This window comes from Schistocerca cancellata, chromosome 12, assembly GCF_023864275.1.
Source record: "Schistocerca cancellata isolate TAMUIC-IGC-003103 chromosome 12, iqSchCanc2.1, whole genome shotgun sequence".
Lineage (NCBI taxonomy): Eukaryota > Metazoa > Arthropoda > Insecta > Orthoptera > Acrididae > Schistocerca > Schistocerca cancellata.
Window position 1 is genome coordinate 165,827,467 of NC_064637.1, and position 23,443 is coordinate 165,850,909.

Here is a 23,443-nt window from a genome sequence, read left to right on the forward strand (position 1 = left end):
CCGCATAACGACACATGATGATCAAATTTTGAAAAAAAATGAAAAATTTTTTCCGTACCTGCTAAACTGCATAAGTGCCGATGTATGTAGGTGTAAGGGAAGCTTTCGTTTCTTAGTTTTCTATTGGGGGATGTGATCGGTAGGTTCTGTTGAGCTATATAGGTTAAGGGAAGTGTCCGATTATGGATAGGAATGTGTTTTTTGGTATTTGGTCAGTTTTGTGATGTTGATTTATTTCGTTGTTTTGCGTGGTTTTGAATGGCGGTCGGTGGCTACATTTCTGTATATTTAGTTTCTCCGCACCCAAAAACCCCTAATTTCCCACGCTTGTCCCGTTACAGTCATTAGGCTTTTTGTGAAACTTGTGTATTTCAGTGTTTACAATACGTATGCGATGTTTTTATATCCGCCATATTGGAATTGTTTATAGTCGTTTCCGCGGTATTTGTGACGTCATGGGTCAAAGCCGACGGGTAAGATCGGACGCTTCTGTATTTCCGAAATATATAATGGTTAACTATTTTTATCACAGATATTCTTACATTCTCTTAAGCTGTAAAAATGTTAATGCAGACTTATCACACCGCACACTTCGGTGTGCTACATAATTGATTGTAATTATTTCCTTTTATCGAACTTACGTTAACGCACATACGTATGTTACTGCACGCCAAAGCAAAAGCAACATATTAACATGGCCTCTTTTCATCTCTGGGTTTGAAACTTTAGGCTTCTGAATGTATTCCTATTTATAACACATTGGTTTGTTAATTTTAACTCCATAAAGGATATTCAGTTATAGCTCTGTGATGGCGCCAATCTGAAAAATAACGTACTCGACGTCAGTGGCCCAGTGCGGCAAAATTTGCACCATAAAATGAAAATAATGATAGAGATACTTTACTATCTTCACATATGCATAAAATGAATTAAATATTCTCAATAATAGGTTTGTTGGAAGAGCCACAATTACCAAAAATAGTTGACCCAACCGCACTGGTGGACAACAATAGAGTAAGATCGTAACTAATAAAACTTCCAATAACTGCAGGAAAGGAAAAAATTCTCCATAGATAAAAGATTGTTTCAATAGCTACAAATAAAATACTGCATTATGAAAACGATTTACATAAACTAATAATTATTACACTTATGACAGACCTCTAAATAAGGAAGGTAGGAAGAATGCGTCTTTCTCGGTCAACGATACTACTCGAAAAGGTGCAACGTCTTCTCTCTTATTAGACAAATGAAAGTTAACCGAGTATATATTGTCTTCTTTAATCATTGTCTACACTGATAATACATCGTGCTTATTGTCTTTGTCCTTTTAACTCGATGCTCTTCACATGAAAGAAAGTCCATGTTTTCCACACATTACAGAAAAATTTTAAGTCCTTTTCTCAAGCATACTCACAGGGAAAAAATACGTCAGGAGACGGTAGAATTAGTGACCCGCAACAACCGCGTAACATGACGGGGAGATGTCTCATTCCGCATTGTGATAACTCATAGTAACAATGCAGCCACCGTGCGTAAGTTACAGCATATCACCAGTCCCTTTGAAATTACACCTTAAGGATTAGCGTGAGTGATGTGCATCATTAATGTAATAACTGTCGATCACTGCTCATATGCAAACTAAATATGATCATGGGTGTTTCTTCTCAAAAGGATATACGCTCTGGCACACCACATCAGTGGCTGTTATCCAGCAATCTGATGTTGGATCTTGTACAAGATTTGTCATCAAGTACTTCATTTCACGATTTAGCATGACAAACTGGACTTAATATGAACAATAATGTGACGCCCACGCCAATCGATTTGCACACACTAATAGCGAAAATGACCGGTATCTATGTTGGAGTGCAACACACCACACGCTACCCAGACGCAATTACCGAGTACACAACCGTGCCACAAGTGCTCCATGATACTTAGTCGGTTACATCATTTTGCTCGAGAGGATCAGTGCAACCACAAATCGGACATACTTCATACTTCAGTTCTGAGATAAGGCACAAGACGCAGGCATGCAGTGTTCTGGCCCACATAATTGGCGCTTTCGTTTGTTATAGTAGAATGTGTGCTTACTTCATTGGGAATTTTGGGTGGTAACTGTTGATTTGAGACATTAATTTGCCACGTAGTAGAGCATACTGAAATTATCAGTGTTGTCATCCTCACACCACTCTAGTGAACCAAATATGAAGCAGCAAAATCTGCTTCCCTCCAATGCTTGTCACACACCCAAGGACGATGACTGAAACAGGCAATTTAAGATAGACAAGCTGCTGTCCCAGTAGCAATGCCGGCTACTGAAATTGCTTAATCCGAACCTCGTGCCAGATGCTGCATTGTGGAGCTTCTGCTGCAGCTAAAACGTGCCGTGATTGCGCATGAAGCAGAGCTCTGCTAGCGAAGCAGCCTTGTCTTATCGACAAAATGTTCATTCTGCTACAGCATAGACATAGCATCAGTGCTGTGGACGATAACATGCCATGCAGTACTAGATCTCAGACAAACTCTACGTGCACTAAACACTCCAACCTGTGTTAAAAGCAGATAATAGTGACATCAAACCCACCCCCGGCAAGGATCTATATCTATCTACATTATCGGTGTCCCAAGATATAATGTGGATTTTTTTTCGTGAAATCGAAAACACATACCCTCTATTCTTTCTATTTGACCTTAATAACTCACATACTAAATATTATTACAATTAAATTATTATAACTCGTGCCGACTTGACGCTAAACATGAGACTTGAAAACTTTTGCTATGTGGAATATAGGGATTCTGGAACTTAATGATTGTTTGGTAAATAAAACGCTAAATTGGCCAAATCGTGTTTATTCACTATTTAATCTCTAAATTTTCGTTTCAAAGTTTGTTTTCTGCAGTCAGCATAAATCTTTCGGTGTTCTTGAACTCAACGTTACAAAAATTGTTTTTGTTCCTCCTTGACAGATTAATCCTTGAAAGTCTTGCATCAAATTGACCGCTGTTTCAGCTGTTATCATTCACTGCTCTCAGTGCTGAAACCTTCTTTCTGGTTTCTTGAAAGGAAGCATTGTTTGACCATATGGCATCAATTTTAAGACAATGGAACAATGACTTGCTTCTGACTGAAATGAAGTCATAGATGTTTTTCTCTGTAATTAAGAGAGAGCAAACCAGTCAATAAAATTGTGCTGTAAACAGAAAACTAAAGAAATAACGTCTCTATTCATTTATTTAACTCACCATACAATGGACGGCAAAATTTTTCCTTCGAAGGGATGTAACGGTTAGCATGAACTGATAAATTATTTTTGGTTAAATTTTCAACCATTTTTACTTTTGTTTCTAGATTCACATAATCGTCTACAGTGACAAGACAGAAACTTCATCAGTCAAATACCATAAATGCTGGTTTATCTTCAGTAAAGCTGCTTTTGAGATGGCTTTATCTATTTTTTCGTATGCCTTCATTTACTTCAAAAAGCACAGATCTTCGTAGGGTGCCTTTACTGCCAAAATACACTGGAGCCATGGCTTCACGTAGGATGTCACGATGAACAGGCAAATATCAAACAGCGCTACCTTCTCCTGGCTTGAAATTTTTAACTGAGCACGAAGTAATGATATTCTTAGGGAATACATAGCTCTGCCATCCATCGAGCTTGGTGTATGGCACCTGGAGGCCGTATCTTGAATTTTCTGTCTGTATCTCCACCTAAAAATATAACAGAAAGCTCTATCAACTCTCGGTATCGGTAATCATCTCTGGTTATTTCTTTTGTCAGTTCAGTGCGGTAAAACTCACGCAGATTGTCAATTTCTGAAACATTGCGAACTTTTCTTTGTAGCAATGTACGAGGTGTGGCTAGAAAAAAACCGGACTAGTACTGGTGAAACAATAAAACGAATGCAATAAGGCTGAAAGTCGCGTGGCCTGTCACGTGACTCTCGCTCCGTCTACTGCTCGAGTTTCATCTGCCTCCTCTACTCGGTCTGCCCGTGGCGTCTGTTTTAAGTAGTTGACGTTTTGTCTGTGCGTCGGAAAATGTTGAGTGTACAGAAAGAACAGCGTGTTAACATCAAATTTTGTTTCAAACTAGGAAAATCTGCAAGTGAAACGTTTGTAATGTTACAACAAGTGTACGGCGATGATTGTTTATCGCGAACACAAGTGTTTGAGTGGTTTAAACGATTTAAAGATGGCCGCGAAGACACCAGTGATGACACTCGCACACTTTGTTCATGTTGATACTTTCATGAAGAATCTGCCTAACACTTTCCTTGTCAACTCCTGTTAACTCAGACACTGCTCTGATTGTTAAACGGCGATCTTGTCGACCAAGTTTACCGATTTTTTCAATGTTTGCATCAGTTTTTGCTGACAATGGTCTGCCAGTGCGAGTGTCATCACTGGTGTCTTCGCGGCCATCTTTAAATCGTTTAAACCACTCAAACACTTGTGTTCGCGATAAACAATCATCGCCGTACACTTGTTGTAACATTACAAACGTTTCACTTGCAGATTTTCCTAGTTTGAAACAAAATTTGATGTTAACACGCTGTTCTTTCTGTAGACTCAACATTTTCCGACGCACAGACAAAACGTCAACTACTTAAAACAGACGCCACGGGCAGACTGAGTAGAGGAGGCAGATGAAACTCGAGCAGTAGGCGGAGCGAGAGTCACGTGACAGGCCACGCGACTTTCAGCCTTATTGCATTCGTTTTATTGTTTCACCAGTACTAGTCCGGTTTTTTTCTAGCCACACCTCGTATGTTATCTGGATCTACACTTTTTCAGTTATCTCGGAACTTTTTGAAGAGTGGAATATCAGGACTTGTTGTCACTGAACTGATTTTTACTGGAACATGTTTTTTAACGTTAGTTCATACACGTGGTGGCGGCAAGGCACCATTGATATGACCTGTATTTGAAGACGAAGAATCACAACAAACAAACTGCACTTTGTCTTCGAGATTCTAGTCCACAATCGTTTTCCAAACGGCTTTCGCCTGTTCACATCCTGAAGAGCTTTCCAACCTTGGCACAGCAATAAGTTGCTCTTTATTTCTATATGAAATAACTATCGCAAGACATTCTTCTTTTGATTCCTGATCATGTGTAGCCGGCAACAGCTTGCATCCCAATGAACAGTCACAACATCTGGTACCTCGTTTTCAAAATTAACTTTTATAGCTTCCGCACGCTCTTTCCGTTTCTCTGTACAAATTCTTTGAATCGAGGACTTAACTTATACGAAATTCATCAGTATTATATCCAAGTGCCTCAACGGTAGTTTCAAGAATATACACTGAATCTCTCACTCTCAATTGACATCTATCTAGCGCTGCTATTAATTTTGGAGTAATGAAATTTTTCCGCATAGTTGTTTTACTGGTTCCAGATTTTATGTTCTCAATCACAGTTGGGAAATTTTCTTGCATACACATCTCATTTTCATTACAGTCTGAAGATGAGTCATTTTGTAAGGCTTCATAAGATGCTCTCGAAGGAGCTGACGTGGAAAAATATTTAGCATGTCGGTTTTCTTCCTCAATAGTTCTGATGCGCAATCTTTCCTCTTTATTAGCCATTTTCTTCTCCACTCCAACTAAGTGAGCAGGTCGACGTGGCTCTTTCTGTCGCTGTAAAAAGATTTTATCTTCATTTATTTTCATTAACTGAAGTGCATCGATATGTGCAATGTCGAACAAATCATCCAACTTGTTGACAAACTCTTGCGGCACTGCTCAAATATCTTTTGGGTTTTCTGTGCAGTTTTTTGCAACTCCCTCCAAACTTGATATAACTCCACTAATTTCTTCACACAATTAGGTACGGACTTGGTAGCGGTATACACGCCTTTTCCCAAAAGATCATACATGCCCGAATAGTGAGATTTCTACGTTCATTGACAGTTAAATTCACTTCACGGATATTATAAAATAAAACTGCTAGAACTTGTCCATGAGATGGGAGTTTTGAACCTTTTATCTGATGTTTTACCGCACATTTTAAAAATATACGCGTTTTAATACTACTACGTAATTCCACTGATATTTTCACTTACTGACAACAATTTAGAGTAACAATGTTAGAGACATACCGATACGAGGGCACCTTTCTTACCAAGTACAGCCAATCTGACATGTTTCAATGCAAGTCGGCACGGGTTGCCGACATCCTAAGGTTCTGAAATTTTACATATAGTTGTTTTGGCATCTTGCAAATAAATAAAGAGGGTATGCGTTCAAATAAAAACTACCTTGCAAACCACCATGTGGTGCATGGCGGACTACTGTACTTTGTACCACCACTAGTCATTTCCTTTTATGTTCCACTCGCAGACAGAGCGAGGTCAAAGTGGTTGTCTGTATGCCCTAATCTCTCTAAACTTATCTTCGTGGGCCTTATATGAACTTTGCATTGGCAGTAGTAGAATAGTTTTGCAGCCAGGGTGGGTGGAGTCCAAAGAAGTCATACATACATACATTAATCCTTGTTCCATAAATCATGAATCCGACATTTCGTAATGATGTGGAAAGTGTGACTTAAACATATGTTTTCTTTACACAAAATAATTAATTAATTAATTAATTTTTTTTACAGTTACCACTTCACATCTAAGAATTCATCTATTGAGTAGAAAGAGTTGTCATTCAGAAATTCTTTTAATTTGCTTTTAAATGTTGGTTGGCTACCTCTCAGACTTTTTAATACTATTTGGCAAATGACAAAAGATTTTTGTGGCAGCATAATTCGCCCCTTTCTGTGCCAAAGTGAGATTTAATCCAGAATAGTGAATATCATCCTTTCTTCTAGTGTTGTAGCTATGCACTTCACTGTTATTTTTGAAATGGGATGGGTTATTAATGACAAATTTCATAAGTAAATATATGTATTGCGGAGGTACTGTAAATATTTCCTCAATTAAATACATGTCTGCAAGGTGATCTTGGGTGGGCTCCAGCTATTATTCTGATTACACGCTTTTTTGCAATGAATACTTTCTCACTTAATGACGAATTGCCCCAAAATATGATGCCATATGAAAGAAGTGAATGAAAATAGTCATAGTAGGCTAATTTACTGATACATTTAACACCAAAATTTTCAATGACCCTAATAGCATAAGTAGCAGAACCTAACTGTTTCAGCTGATCATCGATGCGTTTCTTCCAATTCAATTTCTCATCAATGGACACATCCAGAAATTTTGAGTATTCTACCTTAGCAACAGATTTCCGTTCATAGTCTATATTTATCAATGGTGTTATGCCATTTACTGTAAAGAATTGTATAAACTGTGTTTTCTCAAAATTTAGTGAGAGTCCATTTGCAGAGAACCACTTAACAATTTTCTGAAAGACGTTATTTGCAATTTCCCCAGCTGATTCTTGCTTCTTGGGTGTAATTACTATACTTGCATCATCAGCAAAAAGAACTAACTTTGCATCTTCATGTATGTAGAGTGGCAAGTCATTAATATATATTAAGAACAATAAGGGACTTCCTTCTTGATACTTCCCCAATTAGATGACTGCTTGTTTTTATAGACTGTCTGTACTGTTAATTTCAACCTTCTGTATTATTCCAGTTAAGTATGAATTAAACCATTTGTGCACTGTCCCACTCATACCACAATACTTAAGCTTATCTAGAAGAATTTTGTGATTCACACAATCAAAAGCCTTTGAGAGATCACAAAATGTCCCAATGGGTGATGTTCTGTTATTCATTGCATTTAATATTTGATCAGTGAAAGCATATATAGCATTTTCTGTTGAAAAGCCTTTCTGAAAACAAAATTGACATTTTGTTCGTTCTTCATTTTTACAAATATGTGATGCTACTCGTGAATACATTATTTTCTCAAGAATTTTGGATAAAGTTGTCAGAAGTGAGATTGGGTGATTGTTGTTAGTATCAGATCCATCCCCGTTTTATGCAATGGTTTAACAATAGCATATTTCAGTCTATCTGGAAAAATTCCCTGTTTCAGTGAGCTACTACATATGTGGCTGAGAATCCAACTTATTTGTTGGGAACAAGCTTTTAGTACTCTGTTGGAAATGTCATCAATCCTACGTGAGCTTTTACTTTTGAGTGAATTAATTATTTTCCTAATTTCAGTAGGAGAGGTGGGTTGAATTTCAGTTTTACCAAATTGCATAGGTTCAGCCTCTTCCATATACTGCCTTGCATTTTCTAATGAATAGCTGGAACCTATTTTCTCTACAACACTTAAAAATGATTATTAAAAATGTTTTCTACTTCTAACTTCTTGTTAGCAAACTTTTCATTGTGTTTGATAGAAATACAGTCTTCGTGTGCTCTCAGTTGCCCTGCTTCCCTTTTCACAATATTCCAAATTGTTTTAATTTTATTATCAGATGTGCTAATCTCAAACATAATGCACATACTTCTGGACTTTTTAATAACTTTTCTTAATACAGTGCAGTAGTTTTTATAATGTTTCATAGTTTCAGGATCATTACTCCTCCTAGGTGTAAGATACATTACCCTTTCCTTTTTACAAAATATTCTTATCCCTTCAGTAAGCCATGGCTTTTTACATGGTTTCTTACAATTATATTTCACTGTTTTCTTAGGGAAACTGTTTTCAAATATACTCACAAATGTATCATGAAATAGGTTAAATTTTAAATTAGCATCATGTTCCCTGTACACCTCATCCCAGTCTAACTGTTGCAAGCTTTCCCTAAAATTTTGAAGTGTTAAATCGTTAATGGAATGCACTATTTTGGAGGACTGTTTTGCATTACTGTGTGGAGCTATATCATATACTGTAACTAGCTGTGCATTGTGATCAGACAGACCATTCTTAACAGGAAAAGTTTTTATTTGATTGAATTTATCTTGGTCTATGAAAACGTTATGTATCAGTGTGCTGCTTTCCTGTACCACCTACGTAGGAAAATCAACAACTGATGTCAAACTGAAAGAACCAAGTAATACTTCAAGGTCAAGCTTTCTATCTGGCTCTTTCAGAAAATCTACTTTGAAATCCGCACAAACAATAATTTGCTTTTCTATGTCTGACAGGTAGCACAACAAAGAATTCAAGTTTTTCAAAAACAGTATAAAATTTCCCAATGGGGATCTATACATGGCTACAATTATAAAAGTGCCTTTATTTAGTTTAAGTTCACATGAACATGCTTCTGTGTGTTGCTCTATGGAAAATTTTTTAGTTTTCAAATTTTTCACACTATGACTGATTTTAACATATATAGTAACTCCTCCTATCTCCATAGTGTCTCTACTTACATGTGCTGAAAGCTTATATCCACCTACATTTACCATTTCCATACCTGTGACTATACAATGTTCAGACAGGCACAGTACATCTATTCCACCCTCAGTGTTTAAATCTTCCATACAAACAAGGAGCTCATCTACTTTGTTTTTTAATCCCCTGATATTCTGATGCAATATATTAACATTATTTTTTACTGTGAATCTTGTGACATACTAACATTATTTTTCACTGTACTGTTATGAGAATGTTGTGATATTTTCACATCACTAGTACCTGCCTGTCTGATCTTTTCATTAAGCTTAATTTCAATCAATGTCAGATTGGATACTGATCTTAGCCTAAAACAGTACACCCTTGAGTTTCTGTGCTCCCTCTTAAAGATTTTGCTATCATCCCTTTCCTATTGAGATGTAGGCCATGTCTTGTGAAGTCCCACCTACCAATACCATCAACAGGAACCAAACCTATGCTTGACAAAGTATCCACCCGAAGCAGCTGATCTAGCTCCATATTGACCTTCTAGACAGAGCTATTCAATTGGGGCCGGTCATACCGCATGAAAGCAGGAACCAAGCCAACATTTATATGGTTAGTTGCAGATGCTATTTTTACCAGGCCACACTCAATATTGTAGCCCTGATCCCTATCAATACTGTTTCCCGCTCCACCCACTACCACATGATCCTGCTTTGTAAAACCTTTGAACAGTGATTCTACATCCTCTATCACTTGGCTAAGACATGAACTAGGCTTAAAAATACTTGTGACCTTGTACCTGTCACCTAATTTTTCCTGCAAAATCTGGTCCACACCTCTTCTATGGCTACTACCTAACAACAGAACTTTCCTCCTACTTTCTACCTTTCTTGCAACAGTAGGTTTCCTAGTAAAAATTTGTCGAGTGCTGGCTGCACTTACATCTTCTTGAGCCTCTTCCTTAGCTGACTGAGGTAGCAAGGCAAATCTATTGTTTGTGCCAATGATGAAACTGTCTGATTCTGTTCTCTTTCTGTGGCCCCTGTTCCTTGCTACCACTTCCCACCTGTCTTCATCCTCCTCCCCACTTAACCTCATCAGTTCCTCCCTAGCACTATCCAGTTCAGCCTGACGGGCTCTGTCTTCCCTTCCTGTTCCGATATTTTCCTATCCCTTGTACATAATCTGTAATACCGTGGAAGAGACCCATTTACTTCCCCGATGCCAATGCCAATATATTCACCCCCATGTAACCGTCTGCCACAACAGCTGCACAGCACCCCAGAACTGACTTTCCTACGGCAGCTCGAACACTTCTCGCTCGTGGTTGTTTACAATATTTTTTACAAAATTTATCTAGGCAACCTTGTACTATGTGGATGTCTTGTACATCAGAAATGATCAATAAAGCAGTATTCTCGTGTCAACATCTCATCCCTGCTATTGGTATGATTCCTGTCGCCAAATAGGCAAAGCTACAACAAATTCATAGGTTCACACCAAGTCTGCTCAGTGCAAGCATTGATCATCCAGGACCCTTGGCTTTTAATGTCCTGATTTTAGTAGAACTAGTTACGAAGTTTGCGGTCTGATGTGTGACATGATCATTTCTTTGAACTGTGTTGGTTAACTTTGCTGTAATGTACTTCACATAGAAAGATATTAAGTTACTGAGTTACAATGTCCATAGGCCATTTGAACGATTCTTTTATTGAAATGATGTGGGATGAGTCAGTTTACAGGATGTGTGTACATGATTACTGTTAACATTAATGAACACATTATTATTCCTACTACTACTACTACTACTAATAATAATAATAATAAAGATGTAACTACACTTGAAGACAAGGTTTTTTATTTATTTTAGTGGCTCTGTTTTCAAGTAAAAATTCATCAATGGAATAGAAGGAGTTGTCCAGGAGAACTAATTGAAATTAGATGCATAGAGAGTAGAACTAGTCGCTGTGTTAGATGTAACACTTGCTTCGCTACATGTCAGTCATTTTTGTGTGATTGCGCAAATGATAAAATAGTTTTATTGCTGCAAATTGAACAACGGGTAATATAGGTCACTTTCCCTTCTGGTGTTGTGGTTACGTACATCACTTTTCTTCTTCTTGTTCTGCAGCATTCCATAACTCAAACTTCACAATAAACAAATTTCAGACTGAGTAAACTTTTAAAACAGCTCACAACTCTCACTCAGGTAGCAGCTACAGTGGCTGAAGTTACGTATTGGGCACTTCCCCTGCCGAATGTAACACTTCGTTAAGTAATTAACGTGAAATTGGTTGTTGTATATACCTTGACGTTTTCTTGAGTCAATTGTACGGCGTTTATTAAAAAAATATACACTTATTTATTATGATTAAATAGTAGTTGTTGACGATATTCTCTAATACTGCAATCTGTAATAAAACGTGAGCACACATTTGATAATAAACCTTTAAAACTGTTGGTCAAAAATTTTACTCGGATTAATACTGTCAGTTTTATATGAAACAAAACAAAAATCTTAGATGCATCTCGGTCAAAACGTGCAGTCTTACGTCAAATACTTTTCCTTCAAAAACGTTTTATCCCATTACAAGCAGGTCGTACTTCTGAAATTTGCCGCTGTCTTGAAATAACGCTAACAACTTTGTAATGATGTCACTTCAAATGGCGCGCGACGAAAGTCTCACTCGCAAATAAAAGTTGAAGTACGTGACGTCATAGCCCCCTCAACTGAGGCGGCAGTGAACGAAAAACACAGAGCGACGATTGACAGTTGGCACTGTAAACAAACCAAACCAAAACACAGTGATCAGTGGAAGTCGGGTGTTAGCCGAAATGTATTCTTCAAACGCCGGAAATATGAATCCTGTGCATGCGGATCATCTAAGTACAACTCCAGGACGGCATATATGCACTAATAGAGTTACAAATCGTAAGTAGAAACAAAATTTAATTTAACATCACGAAATTTATGCTACAAAAAGTTGTTTCTCGCATAACAACAAAAGAGTAAGGAAAAAACTGTAATGTAACAACAAACCTGTAATTATTATACAACTCAAATGTTGTATACAAACTGTATTACTGGCAATGTAAATGCTCCACAGACAAGGAGGAGGGACACGCGTATGTCACAATGAAATCAGCCCTTCGTGTAGCTGCATAAATGATCAGATCTCAGGAATATTTCCATGTAATTGAACCACAGTGTCTTTATTAGCCATTAGAAAATTATCTCCTGAACAATTAACTCTGGTGACATTAGGCCCGAATACGAAATTACCAATTTTAGGCAATTGCATAATATATATTCTGTTAACAAAACACGATGAAACAAAGAAAAAGGAAAAGTCTTACTGTCTGCAATGGTATAAGAAAAAGTAGACGGTTCGTTACAACGAAAGTAAATAACTTTTTATTCGCAGAAGCGAGCAGGGAGAGTGTTGGGTAAATTGGATTAAGAAAAATAATGTTGTTGTTGTGGTCTTCAGTCCTGAGACTGGTTTGATGCAGCTCTCCATGCTACTCTATACTGTGCAAGCTTCTTCATCTCAGAGTACCTACTGCAGCCTACATCCTTCTGAATCTGCTTAGTGTATTCAACTCTTGGTCTCCCTCTACGATTTTTACCCTCCATGCTGCCCTCCAATACTAAATTGGTGATCCCTCGATGTCTCAGAACATGTCCTACCAACCGATCCCTTCTTCTACTCAAGTTGAGCTACAAGCTCCTCTTCTCCCCAATTCTATTCAGTACCTCCTCATTAGTTATGTGATCTACCCATCTAATCTTCAGCATTCTTCTGTAGCACCACATTTCGAAAGCTTCTATTCTCGTCCAAACTATTTATCGTCCATGTTTCACTTCCATACACGGCTACACTCCATACATATACTTTCAGAAATGACTTCCTGACACTTAAATCTATACTCGATGTTAACAAATTTCTCTTCTTCAGAAACGCTTTCCTTGCCATTGCCAGTCTACATTTTATATCCTCTCTACTTCGACCATCATCAGTTATTTTGGTCCCCAAATAGCAAAACTCCTTTACTACTTCAAGTGTCTCATTTCCTAATCTAATTCCCTCAGCATCACCTGAATTAATTCGACTACATTCCATTATCCTCGTTTTGCTTTTGTTGATGTTCATCTTATACCCTCCTTTCAAGACACTGTCCATTCCGTTCAACTGCTCTTCCAAGTCCTTTGCTGTCTCTGACAGAATTACAATGTCATCTGCGAACCTTAAAGTTTTTGTTTCTTCGCCATGGATTTTAATACCTACTCCGAAATTTTCTTTTGTTTCCTTTACTGCTTGCTCAATATACGGATTGAATAACATCTGAGAGAGGCTACAACCCTATCTCACTCCCTTCCCAACCACTACTTCCCTTTCATGTCCCTCGACTCTTATAACTGCCATCTGGTTTCTGTACAAATTGTAAATAGCCTTTCGCTCCCTGTATTTTACCTCTGCCTCCTACATAATTTGAAAGAGAGTATTCCAATCAACATTGTCATAAGCTTTCTCTAAGTCTACAAATGCTAGAAACATAGGTTTTCCTTTCCTTAATCTTTCTTCTAAGATAAGTCGTAGGGTCAGTATTGCCTCACGTGTTCCAGTGTTTCTGTGGAATCCAAATTGATCTTCCCCAAGATCGGCTTCTATCAGTTTTTCCATACGTCTGTAAAGAATTCGCGTTAGTATTTTGCAGCTGTGACTTATTAAACTGATAGTTCGGTAATTTTCACATCTGTCAACACCTGCTTTCTTTGGGATTGGAATTATTATATTCTTCTTGAAGTCTGAGGGTATTTCGCCTGTCTCATACATCTTGCTCATCAGATGGTAGAGTTTTGTCAGCACTGGCTCTCCCAAGGCTGCTAATAGTTCTAATGGAATGTTGTCTACTCCGGGGGCTTTGTTTTGACTCAGGTCTTTCAGTGCTCTGTCTCCCATTTCATCTTCATCTACATCCTCTTCCATTTCCATAATATTGTCCTCAAGTACATCGCCCTTGTATAGACCCTCTATATACTTTCTGCTTTCCCTCCTTTGCTTAGAACTGGGTTTCCATCAAAGCTGTTGATATTCATGCAAGTGGTTCTCCTTTCTGCAAAGATCTCTTTAATTTTCCTGTAGGCAGTATCTATATTACCCCTAGTGATATAAGCCTCTACATCCTTACATTTGTCCTCCAGCCATCTCTGCTTAGCCATTTTGCACTTCCCGTCGATATCATTTTTGAGACGTTTGTATTCCTTTTTTCCTGCTTCACTTACTGCATTTTTATATTTTCTCCTTTCATCAATTAAATTCAATATTTCTCCTCTTACCAAAGGATTTCTACTAGCCCTCGTCTTTTTACCTACTTGATCCTCTGCTGCCTTCACTACTTCATTCCTCAAAGCTACCCATTCGTCTTCTACTGTATTTCTTTCCCCCATTCCTGTCAATTGTTCCCTTATGCTCTCCCTGAAACTCTGTACAACCTCTGGTTCTTTCAGTTTATCCAGGTCCCATCTCCTTAAATTCCCACCTTTTTGCAGTTTCTTCAGTTTTAATCTACAGTTCATAACCAATAGATTGTGGTCAGAGTCCACACCTGCCCCTGGAAATGTCTTACAATTTAAAACCTGGTTCCTAAATCTCTGTCTTACCATTATATAATCTATCTGATACCTATTAGTATCTCCAATGATCTTCCATGTATACAACCTTCTTTCATGATTCTTAAACCAAGTGTTAGCTATGATTAAGTTATGCTCTGCACAAAATTCTACCAGGCAGCTTCCTCTTTCATTTCTTAGCCCCAATCCATATTCACCTACTATGTTTCCTTCTCTCCCTTTTCCTACTCTTGAATTCCAGTCACCCATGACTATTAAATTTTCATATCCCTTCACTACCTGAATAATTTCTTTTATCTCATCATACATTTCTTCGATTTCTTTGTCATCTGCAGAGCTAGTTGGCATATAAACTTGTACTGCTGTAGTAGGTGTGGGATTCGTGTCTATCTTGGCCACAATAATGCGTTTACTATGCTGTTTGTAGTAGCTTACGCACACTCCTATTTTTTTATTCATTATTAAACCTACTCCTGCATTACCCCTATTTGATTTTGTATTTATAACCCTGTATTCACCTGACCAAAAGTCTTGTTCCTCGTGCCACCGAACTTCACTAATTCCCACTATATCTAACTTTAACCTATCCATTTCCCTTTTTAAATTTTCTAACCTACCTGCCCGATTGAGGGATCTGACATAGCGAATTCAAATGAAAACTGGAAAATATACCTTATCAGCGAGGCCTCTTAGAAAATTCCTTTTAGGCTTATGTTGTTACAGATGTAAGTATTTACTTTAGGGAACATCAGTTTATTTGTGGAATTATCAAGCTACCAATATGATATAAATAGGATCTTCATTGCCCTTTGCGTACAGCGAAATTATCACTGACAAGGGAACCTCCCCATCGCACCCCCCTCAGATTTAGTTATAAGTTGGCACAGTGGATAGGCCTTGAAAAACTCAACACAGATCAGTCGAGAAAACAGGAAGAAGTTGTGTGGAACTATGAAAAAAATAAGCAAAATATACAATCTGAGTATTCCGTGCGCAACATAGGCAGCATCAAGGACAAATGTCAGCTCAGGAGTGACGTGGTCCCGTGAGTAGCGTGAGCAACTGCGGAGAAAGAAGATCTCGGTTCAAGTCTTCCCTCGAGTGAAAAGTTTAATTTTTTATTTTCAGACAATTATCAAAGTTCAGGCACTCACACGTAATCAACTTCGCTCTCCAAAATTCCAGGACGTGTTCAGATTTGCTTGGACATATGCAGGATTTGACGGTCTACACACGCAAAAATTTGAAACGTTAAAAACATATGTTTTGACAGAGCACAGGGAAAACTGTGCGACTGTGAAACTGTTGCATTCAGTTGTTGCAGTTTATGTGACACAGTCTTATGTTTTCATCACTTTTTTGGGAGTGATTATCACATCCACAAGAAAACCTAAATCGGGCAAGCTAAAACCAATTCGCCAAGTGTACAAGTTAGGTGGGTCGACAACATATTCCTGTCGTGTGACGCACATGCCGTCACCTGTGTCGTGTAGAATATATCGGACGTGTTTTCCTGTGGAGGAATCGGTTGACCTACGACCTTGCGATCAAATGTTTTCGGTTCCCATTGGAGAGCCACGTCCTTTCGTCTACTAATCACAAGGTTTTGCAGTGTGGTCGCAAAACAGACACTAAACTTATTACAGTGAACAGAAACGTCAATGAACGAACGGACAGATCATAACTTTACGAAAATAAAGAACGTAAGCTTTTCACTCGAGGGAAGACTTGAACCTAGGACCTCTTGTTCCACAGCTGCTCACGCTAACCACGGGACCACGGCGCTCCTGGGCTCAGAGTATCCTTGATGTTGCCTATGTTGCGCACGGACTACTCAGTTTGTATATTTTGCTTATTTTTTCATAGTTCCACACAACTTCTTCCTGTTTTCTCGATTGATCTGTGTTCCGTCTTTCAAGGCCTATCCACTGTGCCAACTTATAACTAAATCTGAGGGGGGTACGATGGGGAGGTTCCCTTGTGAGGAGGAACAGGTGAGGATAACTAGCGAGTGGTGCGTGGTGCTACAAGCTAGGTAATGTTCTGCAGGCTGGAAACATACCTGAACAGGTGAGCACAGCCATTAGAAGTGCGGTATTTTTCATGTCACTCTCAATAAATAAATCATCCCAAACAGTTTGTAGCAAGGAGCCCATTTGAAATCACAACAGTGAAGAAAACAAAAATTGTTTGGGAAGTAATCATTAATAGTGATGAGCATAAATTTAAAACACGTTGAAATTCCTAAAAATGAGGGTACGATATTTGAAGAAAGTAAGTGCTAATTTTAGGGGATTTCAGTGAAAATCTCAGTTTTGTTGTTTAAGATGAAGTACACGGGTACCATTGGAGCAATGGTAGCTGCGCTCTTCACCCTGTTTTTATATATTACAAAATAGTCAAACAGTTACATGCAAACAGTTGTTGTATTATTCCTCTGCACTGAGTTTCCGAAAGTGTGAATTTCCTGCTAATTCCCCTTGCTTCTGCTGAATATTTCACTGATGGGTGTGCTGCTTGGTACAAAAACTGTAAGAATTTCAGAAATCTCTGCTAGGATAGACACAATTTCAATGTAAAGGGGTTATTCAACGCCAAATCAGCACCGAACACATGGTCTAAACCTCACGATCTCAGATTTTCTTGAAATGTGGCAAATGTGCAGGCCTACTTTATAAATAGTACATTGTTGTTATCATCTACATACCATAACAGGAACAAATAAGCTAACATATAAACTTATGTGTGAGTTATTATAATTTATTTCTGGATGAATATACAGTTATGCATACATTTCAGTTTTAAATCACACTGTAGGTAGACAAAGAATGATGGTTATGCCATAAAGGCCGCAAAAGTAGATTTATGCATACTCTGGAGGTATTATGCATTTTGGCATAGAAATTTCTCTGTACTATAATAAGGTGCCTCTAGAAGGAACTGTCTTAGCTTTTCTTTAAACTTGGGTATGTTTCCAACCAGTTCTTTAATTATTGGTGGAAGGGCATTAAAAATCTGGGTGTCACTGTAATAAAACCGCTTTCTGCATCATGCTCATTATTATTTTCTTCTGATGTTATAATCATGGTAAAAACTATTGGTTTTAAATAACTTGTTGTTTCTTGAAAAAAAAAGCACATCAGAGAAAAATATATTGAGCAGTTGTAAAGATTTGAAGATCTCTGAATAGATTTCTGCACGAGTGCCATGGCTCCACACATAACTCCTATGGTTTGCTTCTGTGCACGGAACACTTTTCTTGCTGTATGTTTTTTCTCCAGCATATTACACTGTAGGCCATGAAATGATGGTATGGCATTGCTGGCCAGGAGGCCCCATCCGGAGAAGTTCGGCTGCCAAGTGGGAGTCTTGTTTCAGTTTACATCACATTGGGCGACTCGTGTGCCAATGATGAGGATGAAATGATGATGAGGACAACACAACACCCAGTGCACGAGTGGAGAAAATCTCCAACCTGGCTGGGAATCGAACCTGGGACTGTTGTATGGGAGGCAAGCACATTACCATTCAGCAAAGTAGGCAGACTACCATAGGCCACAAGTTGATGGAAATAGCCAAAGGATGCTGTTTTTATTGTGGTCATTTCCCTACTGTCTGATATGATTCTGAAGCCAAATGTTGCTGAGCTAAACCTCCTGCACAGATCTCGAATATGGTAGTGTGAATTAAGTTTGCTGCCTATATGCAGACCCAAGAATTCGGAGAACTCAACTTTGATTTTGTTTCATGTTCACCTATTTTTAGACTCTGAAGTGGTTAACAGCGACGGCTCGACGGCTGACAGTAATGTCGGCTTCGCCTGTGTCCACGTAGGCCGTACCGAACGGCATTCCTCGCCTGTCGGCTGCAGTGTATTCACTGCAGAGCCGGTGGCCACATCTCGTGCACTTCAGTATATCCGTCCGTGCCCCGGGGAATGGTTTGTTCCGTGCAGTGGCCCCTCGAGCAGCCTACGAGCTATCGGCCTGTGCTACGCTCGCCACCTTCCGGTGGAGTCCGTGCGGGAGTCCGTCTCTGCCGCGGACCGGTCCCGTAATTCGGTGTGGACACCGGGTCACGTCGGCATCCCGGGCAGTGAACTTGCCGACGGGCTGGCCGAACGGGCTACGCGGAAACCGCTTCTGGAGATGGGCGTCTCTGAACCTCACTTGTGATCTGACTTCTGCCACAGGGTTTTTTGGCTTCGGGAGGCCGAACGGCATAACAGTACGCACAACAAACTGCGTGTCATTAAGGAGACTACGAATGTGCGGAAGTCTTCGGTGCGGGCCTCTGGCAGGAAATCGGTTGTCCTGTGCGGGCTCCACATTGGCCACGCCTGGGCGCCCCACGGCTGCCTCTTGCACCGTGAAGACCCGCCCCAGTGTCGGTGTGGCACCCAGTGTTCTGGTGCACTCTCCCACTTTGACTGCCCAGCGCTGAAATCTCGCTTTACCGGTCTCGTTGCCTCTAGTTTTATCTGACGACGCCTCGTCGGCTGATTTAGTTTTACGTTTTATTCGTGAGGGTGGGTTTTATCATTTGATCTAAGTTTTAGCGCGTGTCCTTCGTCCCTCAGTGGAGGTTTTAATGTGTTGCAGAATGGCTGGCTTTTCCTTTTTACTCTTGTGGTCGGCCAGCCACTGCAGTCTGATTTCTTGCTTTGCTCTCTCCTTTTTCTAGCATCTCTCTGTTGTTTTCTTGTCCTCCTTTGTTCCTTTTAGTGCTCATTGCCTTTCATTCGTTCTTGTGGTTTTTTCTCGTTTCCCGTTTTGTGTTATACGTCTCGTCTGTTTTATTCTCGCACTTGTGGCATTGTTTTATTAGGAACGAGGGACCGATGACCTCGTAGTTTGGTCCCTTCCCCCCTTTTTTAAACCGACCGATCGACTATTACCTGAGCAAATAGTGTGTAGTTTTGGTGATAGGTGAGTGGTCCCCATACAAAATAATGTTAATTGTGAATCATTAAAGCGTGCAGTCGACATGTGTGGTTTCAAATGAACATAAATGCAGATTGGAGCATCAGCATTTTGTGTAGTAAAGACAAACTGTTGACGTACAAAAAATGGTAAATACTATGAACAAAATTCTAGATACCATTGCACTGAATTAATTCAGCTGTGACACTGAAGTTACCATCGTAACAAAGTTAGTGTTCGTATGTTGTGTAATGTTTGAGTACGTTTTATAGCTTGTAGTTTTGTTTTATACTACAAATTTTGTTCCATTTGCGTATTTTATCCTCACTTGCGCTGTTAATATTTATTGGGTAGTTAACAATATTTCTCTCGATGGTATTGTGGGTAAGCCAGTGGCTAACAGAAGTGCTCTCAAATTCACTTCTCCTCGCCCCTTCCCCCTTTTTTTGTGCCATTTATTTTCAAAGCTGACTTCTTTCGTGATGAAACATTACTGCTTATAGATCACTTTATAATTTTTTCAATGATTCTTAGAGCCAGGGAAGCGTCCTGTTGTTTTTAAATTTAACAAAAAAATAAAATTAAAATTAAAAGCTCTATATAATCACTTATTCCATTATTTGTAAACTCCATGTGAGAAAGGATATTCACGGAAAAAAATTGTCAGCCTACTTGTTTCCATTTAAAAACTGCAGCCAATTTTCAAATTTTCACAGTTTACTTTGAAGTAATGCATTGGAGCAAACTTTTTGCAGTTATTACCAGTGCAATGTATAGAAAGCAACAAAACGTTGCAGGAGTTCATGAAATTAATTATAATGGAATACACAAAATCTGAGTTCTCATCTAAATAGTGGGTGTTGTGGCGTGGGTGACATGGCTCAATACAGAAATCAAAAGCCCTTTATTATGAGAAAAATATAGATAATTCTAATAATAAAATAAAAACAATTTGGAGCATTGTAAAAAAAGAAAACAGGAAGAGATACAACAAGCAGAGATGATGTTAATAAAATCAGATATGAAGGTAGCCCAGTAGATAACGCCAAACGTGCGACTGAGGTTTTTAATAAATGCTTCCTATCAGGAACTCAACCGACTGGTTGCAAGCCTAGTGTCGAAGAAGCCGTAACTCTTTGTCAAGATGTGTATTCAAACACAATTCCAGAAATGCATCTTAATCCTGTCACTGTAAATGAAATTCAAAAAATCATCATGTCTCTAAAAAGTTAGGATTCTGCAGGGGTTGATAATATTTCTAGTAATTTATTGAAATATTCTTGTGTATGGATAAGGGACATTCTTTGTCATATTTTCAATGCTTCCCTTGAGAAAGGTGTTGTTCCCAGTAGACTTAAGTGTGTCATTGTGAAGCCCCTGTACAAAAAGGGCAATAAAACTGAATTAACTAACTATCGACCTATCTCTTTGCTGACAGCTTATTCTAAAATTCTAGAAAAGCTAATACATGTAAGAATTACTGATCATCGCATGAGGAACGAAGTTCTCAGCAAGAGCCGATTTGGCTTTCAAAAGGGCCGTTCAACAGGAGACGCTATCTATGCACTTGCAAATTAAGTCCTAGAAACCCTTAATGAGACTTGGTGTCTTCTGTGATTTTTCTTAAGGGCTTGACTGTGTTGATCACCAGATTCTCTTGCAAAAAGCAATATTAGTAGGAATAAGTGGTGTTGCTGGCAATTGGCTACAGTCGTATCTCCAAGACAGAAAACAAAAAAATTGTCTTGAATAGCTCAGGGGGAGTATGTGATGTTTCCTCACATCCTGAATGGATTTGCATTACATGTGGAGTGCCTCAGGGCTCAATTCTTGGTCCACTATTATTCCAGATTTTTGTAAATGATGTACCATCATGTACAAGCCTGCTGTGTAAATTTACATTATTTGCTGACGATACCACAATTTTTGTGAGCAGTAGAACAGATAATAATCTTGAGGAATCCATTAATCACATACTCACAGATGTGGTTAACTGGTTCAAGGTGAATGGTCTCTCATTAAATTCCAGGAAGACCAGCGTTATTGAGTTCTGTACAAATACAAAAACAGAGAGAGAGATAAGGGTGACATGTGGCAATTAGCCACTAGAAAGAATAGAAACAAAAAAATTTCTTATAGTGCACATTGACAAGAAAATGAACTGGTCTTTGCATATTGTAGATCTCTGTAAGAGGCTTAGCTCTGCTGCGTATGCTTTACGGGTTGTCACTACATGTGTTGAACCTAACACTGCAAACGTGGCATACTATGGCCATTTTCACTCACTCGTTGAATACGGCATTATTTTTTGGGGCAACCAGCCGTTAGCAAGGAAAGTGTTCATTGCAAAGAAGCGAGCTTTAAGAGTTATATGTGGATTGCGCCCAAGAGACTCGTGTAGAAATAGCTTTCGAAAATGTGAAATATACACAATTACGTGCCAATATATTTTTTCTCTCATGTGCTTTTTATCTAAAAATATAGAGATACTCCAACCAAACAGTAATTATTACGAGCATAACACACGGAGGAAGAATGACGCACACAGCGAGCACAGAAATTTGAGCTTGGCGCAAGAGGGTGTCCACTAAGGAACTCTTCAGTGATCCTCCTCCTGAAATAAAGACAGAGATTCATAACAAGAGAAAGTTTAAGAGAGCACTAAAAATGTTTTTGCTGGAAAAAGCTTTTTACTGTCTAGATGAATTTTTAAATAAATAAATTGTAAAATTTTAATATTACATAGTACAAGTTGACATAATGCCACTAAGAATGTTATTTAACTTGAGCTCTGTATCTGTTTGTGCTCTGTATCTATTTTTCCATGCTGCTTTAATGATTCTAAGAAAATATGTATCGTCTTTTTTTCTGTATTATCCAGATGGAAGGTTTCGAGAAATTTGTGTCGATGTCTCTTAGGCACTGTGTGTGTCCTGTAGCTAGAAGGGAAGCTTGCAGCAGGACATGGCAATTTTTATTTTTATTTGATGTCAGATTAAATTCTCATTATATATGTTATACATGCTACTGTGCTTAAAATGTGTTAATGTAAAAATCAGTCATAAATTTAGACAGTACACTGAACAGGCAAGAAGAATGTAGAAAATTAGATGCTTAGATCATTACTAACGAAGATCTATTCTATTGATTCTATAGAAAAGAGTTGTACAAAGCAACTTGACTGAAAGAATAAATAGGTTAATAGTGCACAACCCGCGACTTCTATGAATAGTTAATTTGATAATGGTGAGAAGAGAGTGTGAGGATAAAAATTGTAGAGCTGGACCAGGTCTTGGGAACAGTAAGCAGATTGAAAAGGATGTTGGTTTGAGTAGTTGTGCAGAGATTAAAAGACATACACAGGATACAATCTTGTGGAGAGCTGCAGCTTTTCAGACTGAAGACCAGAACAAAGTAAACCATCTTTTATTTTTAGTGAAAAAGTGGATTTTGGAGATCTGGACAAATGATGACCACATAAAGCGTGTTGTACAGTACTGGGAAGCATAGTAGCAAAACTGATGTTGTGGCTCAACACCTAAGATACTAGGCTCTTCTTTGAGGAAGAAGGCATGAGGTTCAAATGCCATCTTGTTATCTTTATTTTGGTTTTGTGT

The 23,443-nt window shown here is 38.6% G+C and overlaps 1 long non-coding RNA gene across 1 annotated transcript in view; it reads left to right on the forward strand.

Moving 5' to 3' along the window:
• Positions 1-12,021: 12,021 nt before the first annotated feature.
• Positions 12,022-23,443, forward strand: part of LOC126109598 (uncharacterized) — an 82,592-nt gene continuing 71,170 nt past the window's right edge. Inside the window, exon 1 of the long non-coding RNA XR_007523693.1 lies at positions 12,022-12,201. This is a non-coding gene — a long non-coding RNA (uncharacterized LOC126109598). The remainder of the gene's footprint in view (positions 12,202-23,443) is intronic.